Source organism: Stegodyphus dumicola, chromosome 12, assembly GCF_044657685.1.
Source record: "Stegodyphus dumicola isolate Sdum_Otavi_A_Nest chromosome 12, ASM4465768v1".
Classification (NCBI taxonomy): domain Eukaryota; kingdom Metazoa; phylum Arthropoda; class Arachnida; order Araneae; family Eresidae; genus Stegodyphus; species Stegodyphus dumicola.
Window position 1 is genome coordinate 104,409,679 of NC_140779.1, and position 14,642 is coordinate 104,424,320.

Sequence of the window (14,642 nt, forward strand, 5' to 3'; positions counted from 1 at the left end):
TTTATCTCAGCTATTTCTTCCAAAACTATTTTAGATTAAAAAATGATCAGGTGGTGTTCTGCATGGGAGAATCTCATCTCCAACCTAAACAAATGTTTGTTTTTTAAGCTAACACCATAAACTGGAAATGGAATTTCAACTGATTTATGTATTACTTGTAACAGTACAGGAGTGTCATCCATTGGAACAAACTGTCATTAATATCCATTTTGGAAATTTTTCAGTTTTTCAAGATTTGATGTGTGTGTCTTTTGGATCACCTTATAACTCTCATGATAATGGTATTAAGAATACAATGATTTGTTAAGTTATTATTAATTTTATTCAAAAAGTCCACTAAAGGAAACAACTGCATGTAATTAAATAGATTTGTTTCCTTATAATAACTGCGTCAAAATTTTTTATGCTCTTTTTTTAATACAATTAAAAGATCAAAGTAAATGTTTTTAAACAACATAGAAAAATTTCAAGAAATAATATTAAGACTGCAAATGTTTTTTGGATACTTTTAAATCTTTGGATATTCTATTCTAAATAATTGAAAAACTTGAATTGTGCCAGCAGATTAATATTTGAATAACAATTATACATCAGTGTAGTAACTACATAAAAATTATTATACAGGGAATACATAGTTAAATAAAAGTTCCAATAAAAAATATCTTATTTTTATAGTAGTTCAAAATCTCTCAGATCTTTATAAATTACTTCTCCAACAAACGCTGTTCCTATTTCCCATGCACTTGGTTTAAAACACAATTAGATAAATATGGACAAATGCTCACATATGCTTTATGGAAGTCGTATAATCATCTCCATGATTGCTATTTCTGCTATAATAAACATACATTAAGCAACATCTAATTCTTTAAAGCATTTCTGAATAATAAAAAACATTTATTCTGCTTCTGAGTTACCTTGGAAAGACTATAAAAATTGTTTCATTCTTTTGTGAAGGTTTTATGTGATTACAGCAAAGGCTCAAGGGCTATCTGCCTAAAGGGAGGGATGCCTTCGTGGAGGATTTTTTAAGGGGGAAACTGGCTCGTATACACATTACACATAGGGAAAAAGCATGAAAATGATTGAGATTTTCAGTCTTTGCTGACTTGAACTGCAGTAACACTTGCTGCCCTGATCCAAGGATGTTAGAATACATGGAGATGGTGCCTCTGCTGTTGCAGAATGAAGCCGGGGAAAGCAAATAAGCCACACCGTTTGCAACAAGAAAATGTTGCCATTAGTAAGTGAAGGACAGTTAAATGTCAGCTGGTCTAAAGTTCTGAGAGTGTTCTTTGATTTTCTATGTGAAGTTGTGAGAGGGCTGAAAGGTTCTAAATTATTACAATGAAATAATGTCTACATTTCAGGTTTCATTTCTATGTAAAAGAATATTTTTAAACATGCATAAATAATTACAGTAATTGAAATGTGCATTTGAAAAGCCATCAACAAAGAGTTTTGAGTATTTTCTCAGTGTAACGTGCATGAAGAAACATCTATAGTTCTCAGATTTTCCTTTTCATAATAATAAATGTTATAATTAACTGAGCTGTAAAAGCAAAATGGTAAGTATAAAAGGGAAGGGGGAGCAGACAGCAGCTCTTCATGGAAAAGAAAACACATTATTTAAAGTGTGGTCATATTATATTCCAAGTATTTTATTTCATGTATTTAATTTTATTTTCTGTTCATGTAAATATTTAATAACAGAATTTGATTTTTAGTTACATTTGCTGTGCAAGTTTTAAAAAGAACAATGCAGAACTTAATTTTTTTTTTTTTATCATTGTTCATTCAAGTTAAGATTATTCAAAATAAAAGTAGTATTTATAACATTAAAAATTTGAGAATTATTTATATTTAGAACAACTAAAATACAATTAATTAATGGTTTGAGTACTTACTTATTAGACTAGAAGTGAAACACACTAATGTGACAATCAAAATCGTAAAAAACAACCTTGTATTTAGCGTAGGTATAATGAAACACTCAATCGATTTCGAGGGCAGCTAAAGGTCCCTCCTCATCAGGAGAAAGAAATACATAGAAAGAAGAAAATAGGAGGAGTCACAGAAACACGTGGTCCTTATCAGCACTGCACGTGGTTATAACTAGATTTTTAATCAGAGTTGCACTGGCCGCCTACTTTTACTGAGCCAGGTTATCTGATCAAGCATAAAGAAATATTAGCGAAGTTAAAATAGGGAGCGAGGGGCAAATGCACCTTACGCTCAAAATCTGAACTTCAAATAATGGAAAGCAACCACTGAACGGATTTTTATACCCTCTGGTAGTACCATGGAGGTAGGAAGTAAGAAGGAGTCATCCTAAACAAGTTTCTCCGTAGCCTGCTCTGAAGCACCGGCGATCCCTACGTGGTGACCAAAACATTGGGTCATTTACCATTGAGTTCTATGGGATTTGACGCGTTCGGGTGTAAATATTTTGTAATTACGTCGCAAATATACATATAAATGTATATATTTTCTTTTTCTACAACACTTCAGAGTCCTAAGTATGTGAAAACAACATATTTTTAAACAACATTTCATTCTGAACGGAATTAAATGCTATACTTTTCACAGGACAGTTTTCTCAGAATGGTTTAATTTGAATGAAATATTTTCACAAGTTTTCGTTAATTACATTAGAAAAAAAAAATTAAGGTAATTCAATTTTATTCGGTTAAGGTACAAAAATTAAGATCAAAGTTTATTGTATTATTAATATTAAAATTATGCATTATTTCTTTTCTATTTATAGAGCTTCTTCCTAAAATACTTTCTTAAATATGACATGATTTTTTGGCTTCTTTTAAATCGAAAAATGTAAGTCAATTTATAATTAATGCTCTATTCGCTTCATTTTAAATTAGAGAATTATTAGGAATTAGCGAAATACTTTAAATAAGTATTTCGCTAATTCCTAATAATTAAATAGGTATTAAATAGTATTTGACTTTCTCTGAACATTTCTGAAAGGGAATAAAATAAGTTTTTTTTTTAAGTATTATTTAAAACTTGTAACTGAGTTATTATAAAATGTAAAGGGAATAATTCTTTTAATTATACTTATCAGATTTTTTTTTTACCCTTCATTTCAACAATACATATTCCAAAACTCTTTATTACGTTCTTAAGTGCGCATCTCATAGCATTTGCTTTACAATACCTTTTAACAGATTGCTTTCTAATGCGAACAATTCTTGCTTAAATAGTTTTATAACGTATTTGTCAACAGGATTTCAATTTATGTTTACAATTCAATATTAAGGTTATTATATATTTAGATAATATTTATAATCATTATAAATTAGATACATTTAATCATTAGATTTCTTCACAGTACTTTCACAGTTTTTTATAAGTGAATAAATTCTTCATTTCAAATACATTTATAAATAATTTAATGAATATTTAAGTATTTTGTCAAAGGCAGATACATGCTTTTTGCAAGCACATGCATAAATACCCATACATATTTCCTATTTATTATTCCCGGCATGTGCAAATCTTTAATTTCTGTGCATTCACTATATTTTTCGTGTAAAGTAATTTACACTAATTTAGCATACACCCGAAAGTTTTACATAAAAAATATATATGAATATAATTTGAATGAAAATTATAAGTATTATTTTTAATACCCACTCAAAGTTCAGTTTTTCTTCAAAATTCCTCCACGATGGCATCTTTCTCTTTAGGCAAATAGCCCTTGCATGCGTTACTCTATTTAATAAAAACTTAATCTGACCTATGTGCCTAATTACAAATATTTTAACATACATAATTTTATATTTACATTTAGCCATCAAGTTTCAAACTTTTCAAATCTTCTAGAAAATAAATTTTGAAAGATCTCTTTTAGCAATTTTCTTAAAATCTATATTTTTGTAGTGCAACAGCTTAGAATTTTATAAAACAAATTCATAATCAAAATCGCTGTTGTTAGTTATCGAAAAATCACCAAGATGTGATTTTTGCGTAAATGTCAGTAAACTATACAAATTGCTATTATCCATTCCACTATGAATGTTTCTTTCATGCGAGAGTGTCCCTTTTTGGATTTCTATGGAACTGTCGTGTGTCGAAATACAATCAGAATCTTGTCAAGCGAGCTTCTGAATGTAAACAAAAAACACCCCGTCTGGTGACCCAAGCTTCAAAGCAGTGCTTCACTTCTAGCGCGGAATGGCCCCTCCTCCCTTTCCTACCTCCATGGGTAGTACCAAACGCGAGGAGGTAACGCCATCTATCGGCAAAAATAACTGAATTAAGATAGTAGAATTTTAAAGGCATTAGGAAGGACTGGATTGGACTTCAAATCATTAACTAAACCTGTTAAATCTTTGTGAATGTGAAAAGCCTCAAGAAAATCCAATTCACCTATGGAAGAAGCCTTTTGGATAATTTTTGAAGATCCAAAATCAAAATTATGGTTAAAAGTCCAACTATGATACGCTATTGAAGACTTGTTAATTTCGCCTTTTCTGACATAAGATTCATGTTCCTTGATACGAAACTTCAACGTTCTTTTCATTTGGCCGATATATCTTAAACCACACTGACACGATATACTATAAATTCCCCAAGAATTCAAGACAGAAATGCAATTTTTTAGAATCGAAGGGTGAATTTTATTAATAGGGGAGAAACCGACTTGAAAATTGAATTTCTGGAGAATCCGTTTCTTTATACCTACGCTAAATACAAGGTTGTTTTTTACGATTTTGATTACTTACTTATTGTTATTTTGTTCACAATACTTTTATTATTAGCATTCATTAATAATATCATGCAATTATATAATGTATTTTTCATTTAACTCATTTCAAGGGAATCAGTCCTTTTGTATGTGCAATTTTTTCCCCTGCATTTCAGAGTAACTCAAATTGCAAACTATGATTTAATTCATTTTATCTTTCAACTTTTGCTAGGAAATTCAGTTTAGTTTTTACATTTATTTGATACATATTTAGGTCAAAAGATATTTATTACACACACACATTAGGAATTTTAACAGCACTTTGCCTATTACATTAAGATTTAATTCACTTTTTTATGTTAAATATTGAATGATGCTTATTCGTTAAAAGATCAAAAACTAATCATCAGTAAATGTTTTTTTTATTCACAAAAAATTATGTTTATTTAAGATATATAGTTGAGTTGCATAAAGAAAAAATATATAAAAATTATAAAATGTGCAAATACAAACATTATTTTGTATTATGAAAAATATACAAGATAAAATTATGCAATATTTCCATCAGTAAATAATCAGATTCATTCCATCATATAAATAATCAGATTATCTCAATTCATGATACTTTTGTACACAAGGAAAGTAATTTATTCAATAGTGAAATTCTAATTTAGTATAAGCATGGTACAAATGATAAATACATGCGACTGCTAGTTATCGTATAACATATTATAATACTGTTTTATAAAAAATAACAGGATATAACTTAAGTTTTCAAGGAAGAAATATGTGTTGTTATTGAAGCTACAATAATTTATAGAAATAATAAAGTGAATTACATAGAAACTTCAAATTATATACATAAATAAAACAGATAAAAGTATGGTATATTACATCAATAACTTCTTCAACATAACAAGCTTTGTTTGTGAAACACAAGGCAGACAAATTCCATTTGAATATAAAAACAGTAAATTACACATTTCAGATTTACAGTTCAACAATAAGAAATCTTGAAACCTAAATATGTGCAACTATTCATTATCCATAACAAGATGTACCATTTATTTAGAACCATATAATACAAAACTGAAATACTTAAGAAATAGAAGAAAACAGGATGATATTATTATGAGTTACAACATCTAAAAAAGTATAATGCAATTTTAGTCAAGAATGAAACTTTAATTGTACTTGTCTGTAATACTCCATTGGTAATCTGCTTACTGGCCTTTAAACAATACCAGTTTTGTTAATCTCTCTTGTATTCTCTCTTCATGTAGAAAAAGAGTTTTCTGTTTTGTTTTATAATGCAGCCATATATTTATATAATGCATAGCAATATTTTTAACTAAATATAATACTTGATTATGCTCGCATTCAGTATCCACAGCATGATTTTTTAAACTCTCAAAGATGTTTACATCAAGACATTTAATTAAAACATCTGTAATTATAGTTTCGACTTTAGTAATATTAATTTCTGACAGAGGATACAAATAGTCAACTATCTTCTGAAAAGTATTTGTCTCTTTACAGATTTGAATGATATTCCAAGAAGAAAATATAAGTCTTTACATCTAATAATTTCCAGTTTTTTTTTTTTTGGACGAATAAAATGCTTCAATGCATTCAGAGCAGAGAATTTTTTGTTCTGTTTACTGAACAATAAAGCCCTCATGTATGTAATGGTTTCTTCTAAACATTCACTTGGTAGGAAATTAAAAGAAAGGCAGTAATCATGTTCAGCACACATAACACAATTTTGAGTTGTTTTTCCATTTTCTAATAATAAATTTTGTCGGATACTGTTATTGATACCTTCTGTTGGATTTTTTTGTTGAGAACATACAAGAATTTTATAATTTTCTACTGCCGAGCAATTTCCATTTGTATTAATTTTTAGTTCTTGACAAACAAGATTTTTTTTTTTTTTTTTTTTAAACAGATGTGAACTGCCTGCAAGATATAGCAGCAAAATTTTGACCTTATATACCCAAACAGAAGTTCTATGTAGTAAATTTATACACTAGCACATAATTTAACTTCATTTCTTTCATTATTAATTTTTAGAATGTCCCCTTGCTACTTTCAATACAGATTAAAAATCCTAAAAAAATTATTTTTCGGTAGCAAAATATTACAGGCGTTTTCTCTCTTTCAGTGAGGTTTTCAATGTAAAATTTTGCTTTGCCAAAAAATTCTAAAATTGTTAAATAATTTTCAGTGCATATTACTCTTTTATATGACACCTGTGAATACTTCTAGAATTTAAAATATCAAATAACCTATTAATTAATTTAATGTGCCTGATCCACCTTGAAAACCATGAATTTGTTTTTCCATACAAAACTGCGGAGCATCAATGGCTGAATTGCTAAAAAATTGTGCAGCTAAATTTACTTTCATCTCTTGTTTTTTCTAAAATACATGGTGCCATTTTAATTTATTTTCAAAATGGAGGCCTTCTTCTTCCTATAATTTATTTAAATTAACCAAGTGGTCCCAATGAATTACTTTACATTCAGTGTCAATTAGAACACCTTTGTCCCTAAAAGTATTTCTTACCAATTTCAATGCATTGCAAGGATCCAGGAAAAAATATATGAGTTCTTAAGTTGTGGGATGCAGGAAGAACGTTTTAAAATTGTCCAGTTCAAAACTGCAGTCTAGATTTTTCATCACTGAGAAATTTGAAATTGCACCATCAATGTCAGACTGACGATATTAATATTTGCTTCACTTCACCAATCTTAAACTATTAAGAATAATTGATGCAAGCTGCTCTCCTCTTAATCCAGCTGTAAAAAAGTAACCAACTAGAAGCTTTCAGTTACTATTAATGCAATTTATCAATAGTACAAAAACTTCTTTTGCAACAGACCTTTCGACACCATCTAAAATGAGTTCCAATATCAATATATCCACCATTCCATTTTACATGTTGTCGAATTACTATTTCATCAACAATTAATGAACAGTCTGGATACTGACTTGTTGAATGTTTTGTTTTCAAAGCTGCTAAAGCTACTCTGCAGAATCCTGGTGATGCATCTAAAGTTTCATACCATTCAGAAATGTTAAGTGGATGTGGCAAGCCAGTGTCAAATTGCTTTCTAACATAACAGTATGCTTTGAATGATAAGAAATTTAAAGTTAATGCGAAAGAACAAAATTGGGGAGAGTATTTGTTATGCTTTTTCTTAAGACCTGAATTAATATCTTTGGGTATTTCTGGAATGTTCTTCAAAAGTTCATAGTATTCATCTGTAATAAAATTTTTATTTTTCAGCTCAAGTAAAATATGAGAAAGGAATCAGTTTTGTAAGCATCACTTTGCTTGCTGCATCACTTTGACATGAACTTTTGCCATTTTGAGTTGCAAAGAATTTGTCTTCAGTTTTACTTTCTTTTTTTTAAACAGAAGAATCTTCTGTATTAGAGCATGTTTCATCAGCTATTAATTCTCTAGTTTCTGAGTCAGCAGCAGCAGGTCTCTTAGCTCGAACTTTCTTAGTCTGTGTAAAAAAAAAACTTGATTAGCACTTATATACTTACGTACAACAGAACAGCTTATTTAACGTGGTATTGATCTAAATACACTCATGTCCATAAATTAAGGATAATTCGGAGTAACGTGGAAATCAAACTCTAAAATAAATATATCACCTGTAAAATCACTATAAACATCTTCAAGAATCATATGCAAATTTCAGGAAGTAACCAGATGACACCGATGGTACGTCACAATGACGAGACTGTAAGAGAGTGATATATAAGGAATACAGGCAAAGAAGTAAAATTGTTCGCAGGCGCTTTATAAGCATTTCAGTGCAATAACCGAATAGTTATGACACAAAGGACGCATTTGGATGATTTTTTACGTGGTAAAATTATCGGCCGTCTGGAATGTGCGCGTACCCAACTGGAAGTATCAGATGAACTTGGAATTGCCCAGAGTGGCATCTCCAGGCTTGGGCAACGATTCCAAGATGATGGTAATGTGAGTAGACATTACAGCACAGGTCACCCCCAGAGTTACAACACCAAATGAGGACAGGTATTTGGCAGTTACTGCCAAAAGAAACAGGTGGAGCACAGCCTCAGACCTATCTCGTCAGCTCTCTTCAGCCACTGGTACGACAATTTCAAGGCAGACCATGTACAGACACTTAGGGCAGATTGGTCTATATGCTCGTAGACCTGTCAGATGTGTTCCACTTACTGCAACTCACTGTCGCCTGCAGTTAGCCTGGAGTAGAGAGCATGCATTGTGGACACCGCAACAGTGGGCTTGTGCGATGTTTTCCGACGAGTCCAGGTTTAGCTTGCAGTCTGATTCTCACCGGACTTTCATATGGAGAGCTCCAAGTACCCGTTACCACCAAGAAAACATCATTGAACGACACTGTTATGTTGGTGCAGGAGTGCTCGTTTGGGGTGGAATTATTCTGGGTTCCAGAACTGACCTGCATGTTCAAATTGGAACCATGCCAAGCCAAATCTATCAGGACGCCATTCTGGAACAACATGTACATTTGTTTCGGGGTGCCAATTTGTGTTTATCGATGTCAAACAATTTGTGTTTATGGATGACAATGCCCGTCCTCACCGTGCAAACATCGTAAGCGAATGCCTTCAATTGGAGGATATCACCCGTATGGACTGGCCAGCATTCTCACCGGACTTGAATCCAGTAGAGCACGTGTGGGACATGCTTGGCCGACGAGTTGCAGCCCGTCAACCTCCTCCTACATGTCTACCAGAACTTCGGAAAGCATTGCTTTTTGAGTGGTGTAATATCCCCCAAGATCAGATCGATAATTTGATACTCAGCATGCCTAGGCGTTGTACGGAGTGTACTGCATTGTCTGGGAGACATACAATGTATTAACAATCATACCAACCATGTAATATTGGTTTTTTGTAAATAGGTTTTTTCTTTGTAATTTGCTCCAGGGAGAAAAAATCGCCAATTTTTTTAATAATATCAAACATATAGTACCTTTTTTTGCTCTTTACCTTTTGTTTAATAAATAAGTCAAATTTGTTTTGCTTCTAACTCTTCCTTTGCCTGATTTTGCATTATCCTTAATTTATGGACATGAGTGTATATACAGTGAATCCTCTCTTGAGATCATCACCCACAATTTTGGTTTTATGTGGACGCGATGTTCTACATTTATGCTCTTATATTCTCAGAAATACTGATCATTTTCAAAAGCTGTTATTAAGACAGAGTTTATTGTATTCATACAAATTGATGAATGGTTAGATAAATATTAGTAAATTATTGACATTCTTAGTTTTAAATTTTTTTAAAAATATGCACAGAATATATAAAAGAAAGGAAAAAATATTTCTTAACTTGAGGGGGGGGGGGTGCTGCAGCTAAGAATTGGTATACCTGATTATAAAATAAATTGCATATAGAGGAGGATGACCATTTGTTTATCTCCAGAAAGGCAATGAAACTTTTTGATAAAAATTTATAGCTGTTATTGTAATACAATTAAAATCTAACCCATGCAACAGGCTGGTTTAACCGCCAACCTGGGCTTAATTAACATTATTCTTTGAATTTATCACTTAGCCAATGGTCGGGGTCAGCAGAAGTGGGCCTGCATAGCAGGACACACAAGCTAAAAAGAGGGAGGGGGTAATCAACAATTTGTAATCATTTTAAGTTTTATTGGTAGTTTTGGATCTATAACCAAGGAATAATTATCTGATAAACACATTTCTCATGTGGACTAACTACTTTCTTGGCAGAAATAAGACATCTTTAAAGAAATAATGTTATAAAATAAAATAGAAAAGATGTATCAATTCAAAGTATGCTTGACATAAATTTTTCCCTACATAATTATGCTCTTATCCTGCACCAAGTGTAATAAAAATCGAAAGTTAAAAACTTATAGATTTTGTAATAAGCCACACTGCTCCACATCGAAATACACTGGCAACTGTTTACTGTTTGATTTTGAAAAGTCATCACTCTATCTTGAAAAAAAAGTGCTTAAAACTAATGTGTTAACGATCTCTATAATTTTAATATTTTATTAAGTGTAAAATACTTTATTCTGCTTTACAGTATAAAGAAGGAAATCTACAAATATTATGTATTTAAAATATATATATGTTTATTTATGTTTTACACAGTAGGACATTACTTGAATGCAGTTTTTAAGAATTTTGGGGGGGGGATTCTTTTTAAAGATTTCTTTAAAAGGCAAGGTTTAATAACACAGAGTTTGGGACTGACTTAAAATTCTTATTCTATGCATTCAGAAAGAAAGACATTAGTTAAAATTAGTTGCTACAGTAAATTAAAACATTTGCTAAATACGAAATTTTGGATTACCAACATATATTAGCCATTTAGGGTTCCATCACCAAAAATATTATTCAATGTACACCAGAGGGGGGGCAACTGGTTTTACATCAAAGAGAAAGGGGAAGACAAATCCAAATTTTGAAGGATAACACTCCAGGGAATCAATCCGAGAGTCTTCTTTTGTGAAATTATGAATTATAATTTTAATTTGAAATTAAACATGAAGAACAAACTTTTTGCAATAAAATATCATATTTTAAATGCATATTTTATCCACTAATTTAAAATCATATTCTTACAAAAAAATATCAGCAAAAAACACTTCAAAGATAAAAGATGAATAGTAAGCTTATTTTATAAAGCAGTGAAAGGTAAAAGCATTTTATTGGACTAGAGAACAGACATACATTAATGAAAGCATTTGAAACTGAGGGGGAAAACAATAATGATGAAGACAAATGAAGAATCAAAACTTATGCATGCAAATGAAATTTGGCACAGGGCATGACAATTTCAATGCAAACATAATAATGAATCACCACAAACCTGTAGATAACTTCAGAATTAATATATTTTATATGCTTATGGATATTGCGTGCATTTAAATCTTTGATCAACAATAACTGGCAGTGATAATATATTTACTTTTGCTATTGCAAAACTGCAACTAAAAAGATATACATAGGAATGACATTTTCCTACAGATATTTAGATAAAGAGATAGCTATAACAAAGATAAACTGAGAAGCTTAAACTCATTATCTTAATAGTTAACAACTTAAGCAATTTATTTTAAAATGTTTTTGATTTTACATGTTCATGCTTCAACTTTAGACAAATCATTTTCAAAATCCAATTTAATGTTAAAAATGAAATCATATGTATGACAGATGTATGTAACAAAATAAGCTTGTAATCTTGAATAGCTGGCAAATGAATATTATATGCATGTTGAATTTATGTTTAAAAGAAATTTCACAAAAATGCAACAGATTATTAATGCCTCCCTGCACTCAAAATCTCGCAATATGTAAAGAAAATAAAAATTAAAAATTCCTCAAAAGTTTTATTTCTGAATTTGCAGGCAGACACAAAAACCCAGAGCACTGGCTTTGCCAGTGGTGGACAATTATTTAATAAGAAGAAGACTGTACATTATCAGTATATGCCTCTAAATCATACATTTTTCATGTATAATATTAAATTTGATTTTTATGTACGAATATTAAAAACAAAATTTTTTTAATATTATTAAAAAATAAAATACATCCTTATATTATACCTTTTGCACACATCCTTATATATATATATATATATATATATATACATACACCTTCTACAAATAAGATGCGTTACAAAGTGGCTAGCATTGTTTTATTGAAATCATCTTTAAAATGTTAAGAACAAAGAAGTATAGTTGCAGAAGGGTTTATAATCTTTATATCGTATTGCCTGAACTAATGCTTCTCTAAATGTTGGATCTTTAAAAATTCTGTAAAAGAAAAATCGATATGGTAAAGAAGTATAAAAATAAATATGTTAATAAGATTCGTATAGTAAATGATACAATACAGAAGTAACATATAAAATTACTAAATAAATTTTAACATTGCATCATAAATATAAAACTGTTGATTAATTAATGCAGCTGTTTGCTTATAAGACAAATGCCTCTGTGGAAGACCTTCTTAGATTAATTGATTCATATTCATATATTATGAGAGATGCGAGTTTTAAATCTTCGCGTAACTACCAACAATTTTCAATGAACTTATCCACTGAGACAATGGTGAGCAATAGTGGCTTTAAGAGGGGTCAAATAGAGCTCTACAACAAATAATTATGAATTCTTTTGAACATCAAAAAGCATCTTTGGTGAAACATTCTAAGTACAGTAAGGCAAAGCCTGATGGTGAGTGTCATCATGATCTAAAACATGTAAGAGGAAAAGTATTTTCCGCACTCTGAAAAATAATATAGTCAATTTGTTTTAGACTAGTTCTTTTGAAATATTTATAACGCCAAAAAATGTTTAGTGCTTTTTTATATCTTTTTTATGCAAGAATATTTATAGCACACAAGTACAAGAATTAGTTATAATCATTATAATGTACCCTCCAACTATTATCTTGGTCATATGAAGAAAAAGTGTTATTTACATTTAACTATGATTTATTGATAGGTTTCAAATAATACTTTCATATTATAAAATCTTATAAACTATTTTTTAAACTTCAAGGAACATTGATTTATTATTAAAAGTATAAACAAGGTTACATCCTTTTTCATTTATTTCAAAAATGGGATTTTTAAAAATAAATACTTCAGAAATTATGAACAAGTGAACTATAACTCAAATTTACATTTCAGTCATGGAAACCAACTGTAGTTGCATATCTTCCCCATATTAAATTACTGGATTCAGTAAAAGTACTAATATATCAAAAAAGGAAAAAGAAGCATAAATTTTTTACCAAATAACATGCTTTGAATTTTGTCAGAAAAATGCATATATAAATGCTTAATCATAACTAGTGGGAAGTTATGTTTTCATAAATGACATTTCATCAACTATTTGCATATAGATGCACAGAAAAATGTACTTTTCATTGCATTTTACAATGTAAAAGTAATTAAGGAGTATGACTCATATCATGAAAATTATTAGAATTGATAAAATTATCAACACCTGCAGCCATTTTCTTGGTTATGTTTTTAACCAATCACAGCAAATTTTTTCTAATTTTGAACAAAATATACTTAAATAAATTATAGTATATATTAAAAGAATATTTACCTGTGGAATATAATGCTGGATCCGTCTATTCTTCTATTTGTAGAGCTGAAAGTGGTGCAGGAATTTACCATTCTGGCAGGAATAAAAATCACTTCTTGGAACAATATTGCAACCACTTACAAGATGCTAGAAAATGTAGAAATAAAATAAAATGGCTCAAAAAGTGAAGGAAAAAGTGAGCGAAGAATCCCTGGTCTTTAATTTACGACTGACAGGAGCAAAACTGGGTGTGGTTAGATTCTGCCTCATTGGTTGAAGAGCTCATCAATCTTTCAAAAAGCCAGGACTACTAAGGGCATGCTTTCCTCCCTTTTTGGCTTCACTTGGACTGCATAGAGGGCATCTCCATGTATTCTAACCTCCTTGCCCTGATCAGTACAATGGTTAGCAATGTTAGCTGTATAGTGGTTAGCGATCTTGTATTTCATCTCCCTGCCCAAAGAAAAAATCACTGTGGATTACAGCATTTGACAACTGCTGAACAACAAATAGCCATGTCTGAACTCTTCCATTACAAAAGCAGCTAGAAGTGAATCATTACATAACTGTCAACTGAAATAAGTATATGGAGCCAGTTCCAAAAGCAGTGCGTCCATACTGGGCAGCAAAATTTTTAGAATTTAGGAAGGAGTCCAACAGCATATTTTGGAGTTGCAGAGATTGCCCAGGGTAACAAAAAGTCTGATACTAGTCCCTCAAGAACATGTATTTTCATTTGAGAATTTCTGTACTTTTTAAATTTTTGAATTCATTTTAAATTTAATGAAACAGCCATTATTTTCATAAAGCTATAAATCACT

At 30.4% G+C, this 14,642-nt stretch overlaps 1 protein-coding gene across 4 annotated transcripts in view; it reads right to left on the bottom strand.

Annotated features, from left to right (window-relative positions):
* Nucleotides 1-14,642, bottom strand: part of LOC118188871 (SANT and BTB domain regulator of class switch recombination) — a 59,175-nt gene that overhangs the window by 19,437 nt on the left and 25,096 nt on the right. The window lies entirely within an intron of this gene.